The following is an 18,129-nucleotide window of genomic DNA, read 5'->3' as shown; positions in this document are numbered from 1 at the left end:
TGCACTAACTTTAAATGGTGAGCCATTTTGCTGTGGAATTTTCGGATATATTTCTCCGTGTAATCAACACAACCTTCGGTGACATTAAAAGCAAGGGTGATAACATTAAGAGTGCAACAGGAACTCCACGGTTAAGTACAGAGAAGAGAGCGGATAGGTGGAAAGACTACATTGAAATCCTCTATGAGGGGCAAAATTTGTCTGATGTGATAGAAGAAGAAACAGGGGATCCAGTATTAGAATCAGGATTTAAAGAGCTTTGGAGGACTTAAGATCAAATAAGGCAGAAGGGATAGATAACATTCCATCAGAATTTCTAAAATCATCAGTTAAAGTGGCAACAAAACGACTACTCACGTTGGTGTGTAGAATATATGAGTCTGGCGACATACCATCTGACTTTCGGAAAAGCATCATCCACACAATTCCGAAGACGGAAAGAGGTGAGAGGTGCGAGAATTTTCGCACAATCAGCTTAACAGCTCATGTATCTAAGTTGTTGACAAGAATAATAACAGAACAAAGGAAAATAAATTGAGGATTTGTAACAATCAGTTTGGCTTCAAGAAAGGTAAAGGCACGAGAGAGGCAATTCTGACGTTACGGCTAATAATGGAAGCAAGGCTAAAGAAAAATCAAGACACGTTCATAGGATTTGTCGACCTGGAAAAAGCGTTCGACAATATAAAATGGTGCAAGCTGTTCGAGATACTGATAAAAGTAGGGGTAAGCTATAGGGACAGACGGGTCATATACAATATGTACAACAACCAAGAGGGAATAATAAGAGTGGACGATCAAGAACGGAGTGCTCGTATTAAGAAGGGAGTAAGACAAGGATGTAGCCTATCGCCCCTACTATTCAATCTGTACATCGAGGAAGCAATGATGGAAATAAAAGAAAGGTTCAGGAGTGGAATTAAAATTCAAGTGGAAGGATATCAATGATACGATTCGCTGATGACATTGCCATCCTGAGTGAAAGTGAAGAAGAATTACGTGATCTGCTGAACGGAATGAACAGTTTAATGAGAACAGATTATGGATTGAGGGTAAATCGAAGAAAGACGAAGGCTATAAGAAGCAGTAGAAATGAGAACAACGAGAAACTCAACATCAGGATTGATGGTCACGAAGTATATGAAGTTTCGGAATTCTGCTACCTAGACAGTAAAATAACCAATGACTGATGGAGCTAAGAGGACATGAAAAGCAGACTCGCTAAGGCAAAAAAGGCATTTCTAGCCAAGAGAAGTCTACTAATATCAAATACCGGCCTTAATTTGAGGAAGAAATTTCTGAGAATGTACGTCTGGAGTACAGCACTGTATGTTAGAGAAACATGGACTGTGGGAAAACCGGAACGAAAGAGAATCGAAGCATGTGAGATGTGGTGCTACAGACGCATGTTGAAAATTTGTTGGACTGACAAGGTAATGAATGAGGAGGTACTACGTAGGATCGGACAGGAGAGGAATATGTGGAAATCGCTGGTAAGGAGAATGGACAGGATGATAGGACATCTGTTAAGACATAAGGGAGTGACTAACATGGTACTAGAGGCAGCTGTGGAGGGCAAAGTCTGTAGAGGAAGACAGAGATTGGATTACATCCAGCAAATAATAGAGGACGTAGGTTGCAAATGCTCCTCTGAGATGAAAAAAATTAGCACAGAAGAGGAATTCGTGGCGGGCCGCATCAAACCAGTCAGAAAGCTGATGATCAAATAAAAAAGCCACTTTGATTTTGGCTAGTCATTCTTGAAACCATTTGGGCGTGGGTCTGGGGTACTTCGTATTGAAAGTCTATGTAACTGCGCTGCTTCTTGGTTCTGTTGCATTACAAGTGTGGCCTATATTAGACGATTCCTTTTTTTATAATTATTGGGAATATTGTAAGTGGTCCATTTTATGAATCATAGTTTATTCTCTGTATACAACTTCAGCCGCCAATTTAAATTGGAATTGCCAACTTCCTTTTGGTTGGCGAATATAATAGTAACAATTTTGCGCCGTCTAACGATGTTTTAGGTTGTGTGCGAATTATCTGGTCACTACCACCTTGAACTAATTGTGGTTTATAAATTTATCAAGCGATATTTCACGTCATTGGAGATTTTGTAATGAATTATTGTTTTTCATAGTAACTGCGGTTGTCACACGATAACTTTTAACATCTCTTCCTGCATTTGTCCCTGCCCAGTGGTTGCTTCTTGGTTTTAGTATGTTAGTGAACTATGTATTAATACTGGGTTTGCGTGTTCTAGAAGCCGTTGTTGTTGTGCACAGGTCCTCCTGTCTGTTGTTGGCAACTGAGCTCTCGAGCACGGAATTCAGACGCGCGGCCCAAGTGAACGCAAAACGTCGAGAACGTGCGGATTGCTGTGTAGATGTTTCAGCCTATCATAACAACATATTTCCGAATATTGTCTATAATAGTTAAGTCATGTATTGACTAGATGCCGGCCGCGATGGTCTCGCGATTAAGGCGCTCAGTCCAGAACCGCGCGACTGCTACGGTCGCAGGTTCGAATCCTGCCTCGGGCATGGATGTGTGTGATGTCCTTAGGTTAGTTAGGTTTAAGTAGTTCTAAGTTCTAGGGGACTGATGACCAAAGATGTTAAGTCCCATAGTGCCATTTGAACCAACCAGCTTGGTTGCTACAGACTTGTTGCCAATCAGATTTTGTCACATTTTCCACTAATACATCACCCATTAGGTCTGCAGTAAAGTACTTATTTTTAGAATGAGATGAGTGAAAATCTCATTCTGGAAACATCCCCCAAGCTGTGACTAAGCCATGTCTCCGCAATATCCTTTCTTCCAGGAGTGCTTGTTATGCAATGTTCGCAGCGCTTTGGATCAAAACTGATCACTGCGCATCAGCCACCTTAACCTGCGCGGACCACACATTCATGGAGAGCCACTGGACAGTAGTACAGTATTTTCAGTAGGGTTTGTGACGCCACAGCCGCCACAATGGAATCGCTCCTGTTGCCAGTTATGTTAACGCCACTGCCCGCTGGTGATGGGATAACCGACTAGCTTTAACAACCAAGTTGATTGGTTTTTTTTCTTTTTTCTTCGTTCAGTCGTTTTTTTCTGTGGAGTGGAACTAAGGAATGAAAGTAGCCTCTGCAGCCACGTCAGCTATATGAATATTTCTGACTCGTTCTGCGGAATGAGTGTTTTCATGTACTGTGAGACAACAGACTGTATTGACATAAAAGTTTTCTATGGTGCAGCGCCATAATGTAAAAAAGTATGCTGGATAAATCAACTTTTCTATCACGGTTACAACGGCCTTCTTCCCGGTCAACTGGTGTATTTTAGTTGCGCTAAGCCTTGTATTTTGTTATTACTCCTAACTGATCATGACACTACGTCACAAGTTTAGAAGATCGTTGTTATGGTTGGCCTGGAGAGGTGGAAGGAGCGCGAACTTTGTCGTAATAGCTTCAATGGATTAGAAATAACAGCCAAAAACCTCGACCATGATTTCTACGGTTTTAAACCAGTCTTCTTCAGATAACTTAAAGAGTATTTTAAAAAACTAGTTGCTATTGAAAGCAAATCTTAAACTTTTTTTTTACTTTAACTCATTTGAGAACAAATTTACTTTACTTTACGTCTATGGTCACAAACTTTTTGTCAACAGATTACCTGTTTCGGTTTATATTGACCATCTTCAGATATTTTTTTATAAAAACAATGTCCTAATGTACTGCAGCCATAGTGGCATCTTCAAATGTTACATGTTAAACGCACGATGCCACTATGGCTGCATACATTAGGACATTGTTTTTATAAAACAGATCTGAAAATGGTCATTATAGACCTAAACTGGTGATCTGTTGAAAAACTTTTGTGAACTTAGACGTAAAGTAAAGGAAATTCATTCTGTATTCGGTTCACTGTTTTATTCGTGACAGTGTCGCAGCTTGCGAAATCACTTGAGAACATTTAATTGCGAAAAACACATTTCATACAAAGCATTTATTTACAAACACATTAACATATTTATGTCGTCACTTCACTCCATTTCAATTTGACCCCCATTTCTCTCACCATAAAACTTATATCCTCATAAGACACCATAACGCACTCTGAGGCTCTCAAACACCTTACGTTCACTGATAGAGAAGAAAACTAAAGATGATAGATTCAACTCAGAATGACAGAAGAGACATAATGACAGTACAAAAAGAAACTGAAATAGCACTGTCGATAACTCGAGCACCTACTGTTCATCAAACACCTAACGTTGCGTAGGTTGCAACACCCTCTGAGGCCTCCAATCTCAGCTCACATCCACTGTGGATTAATGTATCTTTTCAGTTCTATTTTTCTTGTACTACCTTCATTTGCCGGCCAGTGTCGCTGAGCGGTTCTGGATGCTACAGTCCGCGCGACCGCTACGGTCGTAGGTTAGAATCCTGCCTTGGGCATGGATGTGTGTGATGTCCTTAGGTTAGTTAGGTTTAAGTAGTTCTAAGTTCTAGAGGACTGATGACATCAGATGTTAAGTCCCATAGTGCTCAGAGCAATTTGAATCATTTAGACCACCTTCATTTCCTCAGGGTCCACACCACATCATCCCGATACTCACTGTAGCCCTCTAAATCTTCCATCATTCTACAATACCTAATTGATATACTGGCTTCTTCACCTTTGGTCAAATTATTTTTTTCGAAAAAATGGTATAACCATATCTTTCTAATTTATTTCAAAAATTACTACCTTTTCATTAAAGTTTAATCTCCCTTTGTACTGGTTAAAGAAATCTACGTCAATTAGCATTTTTATACATAGATCAGGGATTATAAGGAAGATATGGAATACTTGCACACCATTTATTTTTACTGGCGACAGAACTCCGTGTTTAACAAGTTTTTTAACTTTTCCTGTAGCTACAATTATCTGCACCCCTATTACTGGCATTATTACAATTTCATTTCTGTTTGGCAACGATTCTAACCAACGTTTACTCACAGCACATAAATCACTTCCCCTATCTGTTAAACATTGTACTTCTTCGTTACACACTTCCAGATTATTTACTGTCTGACTCAACACCTTCCTTTCATTGCTAGTGTAAGAACCCTCCTCCAACAAATCGTTCACAACCTCCCTTCTATCGAAACCTTCCATGTTTCATCACTTTTGCTTTCCAAACTAACTATTTTGTCCACTTATGACAACTCCAACACTTTTTGCGGCATTCCGCCCTTCTCCCTTTCCTCTCTCTCTTCCTTTTTTCCACAATTATTTAGATGACTCCCATTTTGGTCACAATTTTCCTGCCTCTCGCTTATAGCCTCACAAGTGTCGTCATTTATAGACGCTAGTATTTCTTCTACACTGACATTACTAATCTGCCGTAATTCTGCAGCTCCTGTACTTCCACCTTCCCCAGAACATGACCCGACTTCAGCTTGGTTGCGGGCCGGAGTGGCCGCGCGTTTCTAGGCGCTTCAGTCTGGGACCGCTACGGTTGCAGGTTCGAATCCTGCCTCGGGCATGGATGTATGTGATGTCCTTAGGTTAGTTAGGTTTAAGTAGTTCTAAGTTCTAGGGGACTGATGACCTCAGAAGTTAAGTCGCATAGTGCTCAGAGCCATTTGAACCAACCAGCTTGGTTGCTACAGACTTGTTGCCAATCAGATTTTGTCACATTTTCCGCTAATACATCGCCCATTAGGTCTGCAGTAAAGTACTTATTTTTAGAATGAGATGAGTGAAAATTTCATTCTGGAAACATCCGCCAAGCTGTGACTAAGCCATGTCTCCGCAATATCCTTTCTTCCAGGAGTGCTTGTTATGCAAGGTTCGCAAGAAAGGTTCTGTGAAGTCTGCAAAATAGGAGACGAGGTACTGACGGAAGTAAAGCTGTGACAACGGGTCGTGAGTCGTGCTTGGGTAGCTCAGTTGGCAGTCCGGCTTTCTCAGCCGTGCAGTGCGGACGTGTTGTTTCCGCCTACGGAGCGAGCGCGCTCGCTGTTGTTTACTTTTGAGCGGCCTTCACTTACGTGCCGCTTAGGTGTAGTAGGACCATTGCTAACCGTTTTAGAAAATCAACACTATGATTCAGCTTCTGCAACGACTACACATGACCAAAGGCCTTGGAAATGGATGCTACCTACGCGATGTCGCTAAGATCCCAGCTTCCGACATCTTTGATATTCATTTGTCCATATTAAGCAATGCGATGTACGTCAGAGTCGTCAAAGACGCGGTGTGCGAAAAAAATACTTTGCGGCATCAAACACGCTTTTGACGCGGCCACGGAAATGTCGGTGTGGTCACTGTCGACCACGCAGGTTTGGGAGTGCGCACCATACGAGTTTTCGAACTCCCGTTCGAGCTGCCGGAGGAAGACGTTATCGCGGCTTTCCACCCCTATAGCACTGTAAATGGCCACACTGCAGAACGCTGGGCGCAATTCCAAACGTACCCCATTCTTAACGGTGTACGACAGATCACCATCGATCTCCAACGCCACGTGCCATCTTACCTGCAAATCAGCGGGTGCCGCGCGGTCGTTATATACGATGGCCAACCCAAGACCTGTTCCAGATGCGGCAAAGAAGGCCATCTCAGGTCTGAGTGTCTTTAGCGACGAATCCCCCAACTGCCAGCGGCTATCGCGGCGCCTCCGTCTCCGACGACGGTTTTACCGATCGCCTACGCATTGGCTCTCTTCTCCTCCCACCGGCCGCCGTCCGTTGGAGCATGTACCGGTGCCCTTCCTGCTGCTCCGGATACCACCGAGTTCCACGCGTCGCGCTCACAACCTGACCTCTACCAACAACGATGACTTCCAGTCCCTACCCGGCCGACGATATGGACGCCCTTCACTTATCGTTCCCGCGACGGCCTTCCTCCCAGACCGCCGGACTCCTCCCGTCTTCCTACACAGAGGGATGAACACGCAAACAACGTTCACCTTGACGGCGCAAGAGGAGGCGCCGTACGGTCTCGGAACGAGACGGATTACCTCCCTCTAAGGCTCCAGAGGCTGTCCGGCCCGACGAGGCCTCGGCGAACCTGCGCGACGACACGAAGGAAGATAACATGGCACCAGCTGTGTCTGTGCGGGTTCCTACTCTGCTGGCTTGCCCAGGTGCACCTGAACCAATGGACACCGTTGCGACTGCTGCTGAGACGTGCTCCACTCCTACGAAAGAAGTGGAACGTAAGAACATCACAACGACAGCGCCTTCAATGGCTTGGAGTGACGACGTCGACGAAGACCCGAACAACACGCTGGAGGCGGAGTTACCCCAGACGGAAGCCTAGTTAGGCCGCCGTTAATGCCATCAGGTGGCGTATGGCGTGACTCGCCGTTGCCTCGCCCCTCTTCACACTCCGCAGATGGAGTTCCCCTCCACGGCGGGATACGACTCCAAACCTGCCGAGTACCGACGACCAACACTGACACCAGTAGCTCCGCCGTGAAAATTCAACTGCTGCGAGAGATGATATGGGCATTGGACGTCGACATCGCATTACTACAGGAAGTACACTGGGCCACACTTCCTGATGTCGCGGAACATAACACTTATCTTTCTCCTGGTGACCACCTGGGACTTGGCGTAGCCATCTGCGCCCGAGAAGGCATTCCGGTGGCTGATATCACATACCTTTCATCCGCCAGAGGCATAGCCGCCACCGTCATGGGGACGCGTATTGTCAACATCTACGCTCAGTCAGGCTCCACTCGCAGACGCGACAGGGCACACTTCCATTCAGAAGAAATCGACCCTTTGTTTCTTGGACGCTGTAACCATTACTTGCTTGGGGGTGATTTTAATTGTGGTTCAAATGGCTCTGAGCACTATGGGACTGAACATCTGAGGTCATCAGTCCCCTAGAACTTAGAACTACTTAAACCTAACTAACCTAAGGACGTCACACACATCCATGCCCGAGGCAGGATTCTAACCTACGACCGTAGCTGTCGCGCGGTTCCAGACTGAGAAGCGCCTAGAATCGCTCGGCCACTCCGGCCGGCGATTTTAATTGTGTCCTGCACCCTAAGGATCAAGTGCCCCACGACAACACCTGTCAAGAATGCGCCTTGTCGTCCTCGATCTGTTGCTCCGCGACACTTGGGAAGTTCAGCACGGCGACGCACCTGGACGTACTTACCTTGAAACGTACCCTTAGAAAAATTTATACAAGACTGTGCTTAAACTGACACACAATATCTTTAGCGCAACGCATTCTGACTTCCAAAAATCCCTACAAAATAATGGCCCTGACTATCATTAACCTATACGTTTCACAAATCACTTACCTCACAAAAATCTTCGTTACTCAAGCTACTGCAATACAGCGAGCGCCACTACTGCAAGCTAAATAAAAGATTCAAACTACTGAAGGCACTAACTGCTGATAGGCACAGTTAGCAAATGAAAGATTTTAATAGAGAACAAACAATGTATTTACCTTTATAGTCATAATATATATAGCAGTTCATGACACCAATTCTTTCAAATTTCAAAACTCCGCCATCTCTCTCCACACGTCCACCACTGCTGGCGGCTCACCTCCAACTGCGCAACGTTACGCGCTGTTAGCATCCAGCTGCCGCTGCCCAACACTACAATGGCAGACAACAATGCAAACCAGTCACAGACTGCACACGGCACAGCCAGTGATTTTCATACAGAGCGCTACGTGGCGGCGGCTTTACCAATAAAAAACCTAAACAGCCTACTTACAACCTGACCAGACGAGTCACTCCGCGAGCAGCTTTGATAGGATTTAGGGCTCTCGGAGACTCATACCTGCAGTCCAAGGTGCAGAACTTTGGCTCTTGGCCTTTTCGGACCACTCTGCCTACATCTGCAACATTCTCCTGCCGCAACAAGGGGTCTGGCGCAGTCGCGCTCCGCGGAAGCTAAGCGCCTCCCATCTTCATAATCCCGAATGTCTTCAAAGTGTTACCGAGACATAGGCCACCTGTGAACGTAGCTTACCTAAGAACTGAACATCACTGAACTGGTGGCTAGAATGTGCCAAACCTGTCATTCGACGTACCTTGATTCAGTGTGACAAGCAAGTAGCTACGTGCCGCCGTCACACTACCGACCATTTTTTACGCCGTTGTCCGCGGCCTGGACGCCCAGCCTCCTACCCCTGAAACTCAGAGGGAACGCAGCGGGATTAAGGCACAAATTGTAACGTTGGCACGCCGTAGACTGCAGGCGGCGATGGTGCGGACCTGACATCAATATTCGGAGGAACAAGAACATTCCTCCATGCATCATACCGCCTCCGATTGGAAACACCGACGACAACGACTCGTCACCGATATCTAACACCTGTCGCACCTAGCAAGTCACTTTCCAGGCCGAAATCGTCAATGCCTTTGCAGACGCTACCGCACAATGTACCAGGAGGAGACTACCAACAACCGCGCTGAGGAGCTTGTGTTACCACACGTAACTCGCACCCTCGCCAGCGACGAAGCGGACGAGCTGATGGAGCCAGTTACGCTCGACGAAGTCCACGAGGCAATCAACAAAGGTGCTCTGAATAAGTCACGTGGTGTCGACGGATTGCCGATAGAATTTTATCGCGCTTTCCTCGAGCTAATGGCGTCATGGTGGACGAAGATGTTACATGAACTGATGACGATGGGGAACGCCGTGCCGCCGTCCTTTGTCACGGGAATTATTATACTCATCCACAGACCGACACCGCGATTGACGACAGCATAATTAACATCCTCTGACTCCACTTAACACAGACTATAAAATTTTTATACGACTCCTGGGGACGTGATGCCTCAAGATCTTGCCTAGCATTCTATTCCCGGAAGAGAAGACTCCGAGTGACTCAGTTAATATTCCACCGGCCACAGGAGAACGTGTTGATTTAATTGCACTGGCGGCGGCGTGCAGACTCCGCGCCGCGGTGATTGCCATCGATTTTGGCAGCGCATTCGACAAGGTGCGGCATCGTTTTATATTCTCAGTAATGAGCCTATGGTTTTGCTACCCGCGTTTATCGATGTCTGCACCGCCGGATCGCTGTGTGGCGGGACCAGTGACGATACGGCGTTCCATAAGGCAAGGTTGCCCACCTTTCACGCTACTCTATGCCATAAACCTGGAGCCATTCATCGGGAGTATGACGAGCCTCCTTTCTGCTCTCACTTTGCGACAGCACAGTTTTCGGTGTCTTGCATATACGGACGACCTCCTCCTCTTGGTCCGCTCACGGAATGAAACACTAACGGTGCTAGATTTGATATCAACGTAACGAACTGCAGCGGGCAGTAACATGAATGTGGCTAAATCCACGGCGATGTCCATTGGAGGCGGCCTCTCACAAGACGACTTAGCACCTCTCTCGTGTGTACAGAAACTACGATACACGATACCTTGGTATCATTTTCACCTCCACCGTACACCGCTCCGCTGCCAACAATTTTCGGCGTGTACTCTAAATTATCCGCACGGCGGTGCGACTAAAATCTCCTGCGTCGACTCGATTCATACCTCATTCAACATGTGGCGTCCAGAATGGTCCACATCGCACAGGTACTCCCGCTGCCATCAACTATTGGACGCAGCCTCCACGCCGCTTTCGGATACTTTCTTACGCCGGTACGCTCTTTAAGGTCCGTTGGGAGGCCTCGGCCTTGTGAACGTGCAGCTCCGAGTGGCGTCCTTGTACATGTCCACTATGCACAAGCAGTGGAACGGAGGCCCTTCCCTTACGCGCAGCTTGCTGGAAATTCTTATCCCCGCGACCATAACGTCACCAGTACCAATCGGACACATCAAGCACCATCTGACGCTCAGCTCTGATTTCATCGTCGACTTCAGTTATGCTCACACACACTTACCGAACACGAGTTCTCCTCAACCTTGCGATTTTTACATCCACTGCCTCGTTGCATATCCAGGAACACCATCGAACTCAGACATCCATCGACCCGGTGGCCCACGGTTTGGCGTCATGTCCATCAGCTTTTCCTTCCCTCCAAAGTCCGGGCAACATGGTTCCACGTCGCATGTGGAAAATTCGTCACAAATCAACGTCTTCACGGCATCGGACTAAAGGACTCCCCGCTTTGTTCAGTTTGGCACCTCATGGATGACGATGTCCACCAACTTACTTGTGCCAACCACCAGTGATGTCTGGAAACTTGGTCGACAGTTCGTTGCCTGTTACCTCCGCGTTCCGCCGGATTCGATTGACCCATGGACTTTTATCCATCCTGAGGATACTTGTTTCTTCGCCACTAAAAATTATGCGATTGTATGGGTCAACGGGTGGACCATCACGTACATGTCTAATGATGGCTACAAATCACATCTTGATTTCTGTCAGTACTTAGAAACCGCCTTCTACGCCTGTTACCTACACGCGATCTTTACATCATCCCCGCTCAGCTGGATGGTGCCACACGCGGACGACACTCCCCCTCCCCAATGCCGACTTATGAGGCTCTCAGCGCTATATAGATAGTAACACACAGTGGAGTAGACGCATGGACACGCGCCTCCTTTCTTTTATGCACTATACCACAGCATGCTGGTCATTCCCCCAACTCTACTGTCTCCTCCTCCTTGGCTTCTATCCTCCTTTCGGGCGCTTCTTCCCGGTGGTGGTGCCGGGGACACAGTGGCCATGCCTCGCATGTTGACCCCTGCTCACTCTACCTCCATGCTCCATCTACCGGGTAGTTGCCTGGAAGTCTTAACATACCCCCACACCTTCTTCCCTTTTTGTCTGTTGCCTCACCCCTCTTAGCTTACTTCAGTATTATTGTTATTATTTTTTCCGACACTTTGTTAATAAAGACTTTTGCTCTCATTGTCTCGTGTTGATTCCGCCGAAAGGACGGCATTTCTATTGTATTTGTGCTTGCACAAATAAAGATATTTTGTTTACTTACTCTGCAAAAAAAAGGAAAAAAGAAAATGAGACTGGGATAGGGCTTTCAGTAACAGACGATGTGTGTGCGACGTTTGTTGTGTCGGCAGTGGTGTAAGTAGGGGTGGAAAAAAAATGGTAGAGCACTTGCACATGAATGGCAAAGGTCCCGAGTTAGAGTCTCGGTCCGGCACACAGTTTTAATCTGCCAGGAAGTTTCAGTGCTTATTTTGTTTATGTCTGTCCAAAAAAAACCTAAACCTTTGTTAAATGTACAGATTTTTATATACGTCCCTTCGTCTGTTGTTACTACCTTCTTCGCTCCTCACTTATAATCCCTGCCTGTTTAGCTCTAACACGAACAATTCGTTCTGGCTCGATTCCATTGTTTCAACTTTAACGCTAACTTTCCTATGCTTTCCTTTCTGGGATTAACCATTTCCCCAGCACAGAAGCTATTCAGCAACTTCATTTGTTTTTGCTTACCCCAATATTCCTTAAAAGCACCTCTTTAAATTTATCTAGAGTATCGTACTGTTCAGTAGCGATAATCCCCCAAATTCAAGCATCTCCCAAGAATTTAGAGATGAAAATTAAATCACATACTCGACTGAACCCGTTTCAGACCATCTGTCACTGTGCACGCATGAGTCATTTACCCGATTCACAGGCTCTAGACAGGAGCGATCTAAGACGCCATGCCTCAATATGCACCGACTGGCTGGAGAATAAATACACTAGCCGTATCTCACCTCTGGTAGCTGGCGCTCCTGCGTGTCCTATATGTGCATAACTGCAATAGGCAGCGTGTGTAGTTTCTCCAGTACATTTTATTAACAGAATTAGCATATTAACTACGTAGTTGAAAATAGAGAGAGAGGAGGGGGGGGGGGGGTAAAAAGAGTGTAATTAAAATCGTATGGCATAAGAAGAGCCCGTAGGCTCAGTCAAACAGAAAAGATTGCCTTACAAACCGCACGAGAAACACTTGTGCGTGAATACGCAACCGCAACAGCCATGAGCATAAAAAAACCGCTTCAACGAACACTGTGTAAGAGGCCCAACACTAGACCTACCTAGTTGACTACTGTCTTGCTGAACTACTGTAAAAATACACACTGTGACAGAGAAACTGCAAATATTAAAAGACAAATACAAAGTGGGAAAAGAGAAGTAGTGTGGAAGTAGGGGAGTGGATCATGACCTGTAAAGCATCATGCTAATGGAGAGATCGTACTGATAAAACATGCGATATATACAAAACTAAAATAAACAATAAAATAATAAACGAAGCCTCAATAAACAGTGTATATGCCTAGATACCACGATGTTATAGGCAGAATAGAGACGCACTAAAAATATATTGTTCCACACACAGTATCATAATCTTACGAATAAGTAAAACATCTTCTGAAGAAGGCAGTTTTGAAACCGTCGGAACCATGGTCAATGCAGCCAAAAGGAAGGCGGGAGCATTATCACTAACTATTTGTTTGGGGAGTCAAAAAACACTGAAAACATTAGTTAAATGCGGAATAGTAGTGGTAGCAGTCAAGTTACGGTTCAGAAGGAGCCATGTAAATCTCGAAAACGCATCGATAATAACCAATACGTACCGATTACCTCTCTTAGTACGAGGTAAGGGCCCTACGTAATCGATATAGAGTTTGTGCATAGGACAAGATTCGCGCTCAGAACTCAACAGACCCTGTTGAAGAGCATTCTTAGGTTTGGCTACATTACACACGCGACACCGACAAACCATCTTTCACACGTCACGGTCCATGGAGAGCCAAGTCAGATGCTCTTTAATTTTTTGCAAGGTCTTATACGTTCTTAAGTGCCCACCCACCAATGAACCATGAAAATAACGGAAAGCTGGGCGCACCAGAGCTCCTGGCAAACAGATCTTGAATTGTTTAGCACGTCCCACCCTTTTACACAAACTGTCCTTCTTGATAACATACTCATCCGACAGTTTACCAGCAAAGAGGCGTTGCTTAATGGGTGCCCAAGTAGGGTCCTGATCCACATGCTGAGCAATATCATCAAATAGAAGGGGAATCTCACCTAACACACTACAATTGCGACTGCCTCCATCTGCCTCCCGGGTGTGCTCAATAGGTGCAGATTCAGTGAACATGTGGTTGAGGACATCCACAAGGACATTTTCAGTACCTTTCACGTGTTTAACTTCAAACTGAAACGCAGAAATGCGTACTGCCCAGTTGGCAATAAGGCCAGTTTTACGTGGCCTGGCTAACACCCAGCTCAATGCCTGATTGCCGGTTTCTAACTGAAATACCCGATGCTCAAGATAGAAGCGATACTTTTCCAATGCCAAGCACTCGTAGACCGAATATTTAAGTTCGTCACCAGTTAACCGACGAGACGCGTAGGCTAACTGCTGCCATTGACCCTCGAACTCCTGGAGGAGGACAGCCGAAATACCGGCAATAGATGCGTCCGTTTGGACAATAAGCTTTTTATTAAAGTCCAGTACTCAGAGAATGGGAGGGCTGCTTTAATGTACTCAAACGCGGCCTCTTGGGCAGGTCCCTACTGAAAACGCACTCCTTTCCGGAGCAATTCGCTTAAGGGGGCCACCAACTGAGCAAAATTAGGGACAAAACGCCTAAAATAGTTGGCAATGCCTATGAACCTAGCAATTCCACGTTTATCAATGGGTGGAGGCAGAGGTCATAATGCTTTAGTTCGATCCTGGTCGATGCGAATACTCTGACCTGCCACCAGGTGACCTAAGAAGGATACCTGCTGCCTGGCTAATGTCAGTTTACTGGGTTTAACAGTTAACCTGGCTCCCTGCAATCACAGAAAAACTTGCTGGATATGCTCCAAATGGTCCTGAAACGAACGGCTATAAATAGCCAAGTCGTCCAAATAATTATACATACACACTAATTTCAAGTTCCCAAGGATATTATCCAGCAAACGAGTAAGAACTAAAGTCACACCCTTCGTTGTCATTTATAACACATTTCAATGAAACTCAACGAAGAGTATGTAGACTCTCCATGTATTACTTCAAAGTATGTCGGTTAAGTCAAGGGACATGCCTGGAAAGAGTTTTCAATTTAAAACTCGCTGTTGTTGAATTTATGAAGGAAAAGGGAGTGCAGTAACGAAAATTAAATCATTCGGAATGAACTACAGGCTTTGCATTTTTAATGGACTTGGCTGCACTCTGCGCTTAGTACGACACTGCAAGGTCACTTCTTTCTGATTTGATGGGGATGCATTTAAAGACGAAATCGCGTTGAACAAAGGACAAATTCTTATGAAGTCAGCCCAGTTCTCTTAAGTACACTGGCGTTAAAGAAAATGTGAGGTTTGAAGGATTCATTGTGACCTTGAAAGAATTACAAGGACAGTTTTATAAAGGTTCTGAGGACACTGTCATTCCTGTACCTGTTTTCAAGCTCTTTTTGAGACTGCCGTTTCGGTGGACAGCGCCTCTGTTTACGTGCAAATGTAGCTGACTGATGTGCAAGGTAGTTCCCGTTTTAGTGACAAGCCTTTTTACGTTAAAACTGTCCAGAACATTACATTGTTTTCCTTAGGTAGAATTTCAATGTCTCCATAACGTTGTTGCAAAAGTGCTACAATATTTTCATCAACATGTTTGTGTATGAGCAACCCCGCTTGGATTATGAAACTAAATAAGTCATGATTACGTGGCAACTTGACTGAGAAATTTTCTGCGTCTATCTGTATGCCCAGTTTGTACCAGATAAAAATTGTATTATGTCATCAGCGCGTCAAAAATAATTGAATAATATTGAAAATTTGTTTTGTTTGTGATCTGTGTTGTTGAGAAATGTGAAATATAAAACAAAGTCGTGTGCTTGCAACTGCAATGCCATTTAAATGTTGCACGTTCGCAGATTTCCCCTCGTATGTCCTCCGCGCTGTCAGACAGCGTGGCAGGAAGGGGGTGGAGGGGGGGGGGGGGGTTCGCGGGGAACGTGCCATCCAGTTTGAGCATTTTCGGACTCATGGGGCCCTGGTCTGGCCCACGAGCCAAAATCTTAGTCGCCCCTGTGCTTGGCTGTTCGACTCGATAGCATAGCACAAGGTATTATTGATCATAGGGCAGTTACAGCTCCACTAAATAGGGTTGTAAATATGAACATCAACTAAGATAGAAATATCTTTCTGCTAAGCAACACCGACAAGAAAAAGATTTCACATTACCTGAGCAGTCAACACGAAAATTTCATCTCTAGCACTACTGATGTTCAATATCAATTTCACAAAGTTCAGATAACTGTACAATATCTTCCGTTCAGATGTGCCGAACAAAGTTGTGAAGGACGGAAAAGACCCGCTGTGGTTCGACAGTCGCATTAGACAGCTGCTGCGAAAGCGAACAGAGCTTCACAGCAAATTGAAGCGTAGTCAAAGCTTCGCAGACACGCAAAAAATAAACGATACCAAAATGAGGGTAAGGGGAACCATGCGAGAAGCGTTCAATGAATTCTAAAGTATAATTCTGTCTACCAACTTGCAGAAACCCCTAAGAACTTTGGTCTTATTCTAAACAGTACAAAGCCATCTGTCCAAAGACTGTAACTATAAAGGCATTCAAATGGAAGATGACACAAAAAAGACCGAAAGACTAAACGTCCTCCTTGAAATACACTCCTGGAAATGGAAAAAAGAACACATTGACACCGGTGTGTCAGACCCACCATACTTGCTCCGGACACTGCGAGAGGGCTGTACAAGCAATGATCACACGCACGGCACAGCGGACACACCAGGAACCGCAATGTTGGCCGTCGAATGGCGCTAGCTGCGCAGCATTTGTGCACCGCCGCCGTCAGTGTCAGCCAGTTTTCCGTGGCATACGGAGCTCCATCGCAGTCTTTAACACTGGTAGCATGCCGCGACAGCGTGGACGTGAACCGTATGTGCAGTTGACGGACTTTGAGCGAGGGCGTATAGTGGGCATGCGGGAGGCCGGGTGGACGTACCGCCGAATTGCTCAACACGTGGGGCGTGAGGTCTCCACAGTACATCGATGTTGTCGCCAGTGGTCGGCGGAAGGTGCACGTGCCCGTCGACCTGGGACCGGACTGCAGCGACGCACGGATGCACGCCAAGACTGTAGGATCCTACGCAGTGCTGTAGGGGTCCGCACCGCCACTACCCAGCAAATTAGGGACACTGTTGCTCCTGGGGTATCGGCGAGGACCATTCGCAACCGTCTCCATGAAGCTGGGCTACGGTCCCGCACACCGTTAGGCCGTCTTCCGCTCACGCCCCAACATCGTGCAGCCCGCCTCCAGTGGTGTCGCGACAGGCGTGAATGGAGGGACGAATGGAGACGTGTCGTCTTCAGCGATGAGAGTCGCTTCTGCCTTGGTGCCAATGATGGTCGTATGCGCGTTTGGCGCCGTGCAGGTGAGCGCCACAATCAGGACTGCATACGACCGAGGCACACAGGGCCAACACCCGGCATCATGGTGTGGGGAGCGATCTCCTACACTGGCCGTACACCTCTGGTGATCGTCGAGGGGACACTGAATAGTGCACAGTACATCCAAACCGTCATCGAACCCATCGTTCTACCACTCCTAGACCGGCAAGGGAACTTGCTGTTCCAACAGGACAATGCACGTCCGCATGTATCCCGTGTCACCCAACATGCTCTAGAAGGTGTAAGTCAACTACCCTGGCCAGCAAGATCTCCGGATCTGTCCCCCATTGAGCATGTTTGGGACTGGATGAAGCGTCGTCTCACGCGGTCTGCACGTCCAGCACGAACGCTGGTCCAACTGAGGCGCCAGGTGGAAATGGCATGGCAAGCCGTTCCACAGGACTACATCCAGCATCTCTACGATCGTCTCCAAGGGAGAATAGCAGCCTGCATTGCTGCGAAAGGTGGATATACACTGTACTAGTGCCGACATTGTGCATGCTCTGTTGCCTGTGTCTATGTGCCTGTGGTTCTGTCAGTGTGATCATGTGATGTATCTGACCCCAGGAATGTGTCAATAAAGTTTCCCCTTCCTGGGACAATGAACTCATGGTGTTCTTATTTCAATTTCCAGGAGTGTAGTTGCAAGAACAATAAAATGGCTCAAGTCGAAATAAGTGACCGTGGGATAGAAAAGCAACTGGAATCGCTCAACGGAAGAAAGGTCACTAGCGAAATAACTTGCCCCTGTTCTAGCAGCAGTGTACCGTAGGTCTATAGAGGAGTGAAGT

Source organism: Schistocerca gregaria, chromosome 1 (assembly GCF_023897955.1).
Source record: "Schistocerca gregaria isolate iqSchGreg1 chromosome 1, iqSchGreg1.2, whole genome shotgun sequence".
Classification (NCBI taxonomy): Eukaryota; Metazoa; Arthropoda; class Insecta; order Orthoptera; family Acrididae; genus Schistocerca; species Schistocerca gregaria.
The sequence above is the reverse complement of the archived record's forward strand: the minus strand, read 5'-3'. Positions refer to the sequence as shown.